This window comes from Triticum aestivum, chromosome 4A (assembly GCF_018294505.1).
Source record: "Triticum aestivum cultivar Chinese Spring chromosome 4A, IWGSC CS RefSeq v2.1, whole genome shotgun sequence".
Taxonomy (NCBI): Eukaryota; Viridiplantae; Streptophyta; class Magnoliopsida; order Poales; family Poaceae; genus Triticum; species Triticum aestivum.
Genome location: NC_057803.1, coordinates 602,650,764 through 602,652,014, shown reverse-complemented (window position 1 = coordinate 602,652,014; position 1,251 = coordinate 602,650,764). Strand labels below are relative to the sequence as shown.

The window sequence follows — 1,251 nt, the reverse complement described above, 5'->3', positions numbered from 1 at the left end:
GTGTGTACGTGCTTCGTTGGTTTGCCTGTTAAATGATATGGGTGTAGTTGTAACGTGACATATGTCACGGGGTGTAACTTGTGTGCGTGTGTTGTAACTTGGGCAGGTTGTTGGAGGTTAGAGATCCTTATCTTGTATAGTCTTGGATGAGGGGTCAAGCTAACACAACAACCTGCCAACCGATGTAATCTTGTCTTGCTATTTAACACGCACGCGTCCCTGCCAGGAGGTATACGCTTCACCTTTTTTCTTTCATGGTATCAGAGCCTACCTCAGGTTCATCCATGGCGAGCTCTTCCTCCGCAAGTTCCTTCCCCTCGTCTCCGTTTGCACACAACGCAACCGAGAAGCTGACGAGAGGGAACGAGGCCTTATGGCACGCCACGGTGCTCTCAGCCATCAGGGGAGCGCAGATGGCAAGCTTCCTCGACACCGAGCAGTCGCCTCCGCCCACGACCATTGAGGTCACCGGCGATGACGGCAAAACCAAGACAAAGGCGCCGAACCCAGAGTTCGGTGTGTGGTACGCGCGGGATCAGCAGGTTTTCTCATACCTGCTGACTACGCTACCGCGTGAGATAGCCGTCCAAGTGGCAACCTGCCACACTGCGACCGAGCTATGGAACACGGTGCAAGGGATGCTTGTGTCGCACACTAGGGCGCAGACCGTCAACGTCAGAATTGCCCTAGCCAATCTTCAGAAGGGTAACTCCACGATCACAGAGTATGTTGGTAAGGTCCGAACCCTGTGTGATGAACTAACTGCTTCAGGGAAGGCCTTGGACGAGGAAGAGGTGATCTCCCACATCCTTGCTGGACTGGATGAGGAGTACGACCCAGTGGTGTCGGCCATGTGTTCCAGGGTCGAACCTATCAAGATCCCGGAGCTGTTCTCACAGCTTCTGAGTTTTGAGACTCGCCTGAATCTCCGCGGCGGGTCCTCTCAATCGTCCGCAAATGCGGCGGCGCATGGGCGCGGCTTCAACAAGAACAACAACTCCATCAGCAACGGTGATCGCGGCAGTGGTCGCGGCTTCAACAACAAACCAGGCGGCGATGGTGACCGTGGCCGTGGTGGTGACCACGGCCGTGGTCGAGGCAACTCGGGAGGCAGGGGGGACTACAACAACAACTCCTCTGCCAAGCCGGTGTGCCAGATCTGTGGAAAAGTTGGCCACCCTGCTTGGAAGTGCTGGAAGCGCTACGACTCTTCATATCAGGGAGGAGAGGAGCGCTCTCGGCCAACATGGC

General features: G+C 55.8%; 1 pseudogene; it reads left to right on the top strand.

Moving 5' to 3' along the window:
- The first annotated feature begins 776 nt into the window (after positions 1-776).
- On the top strand, positions 777-915 carry LOC123088925 (uncharacterized; annotated as a pseudogene).
- The last annotated feature ends 336 nt before the right edge of the window (positions 916-1,251 follow it).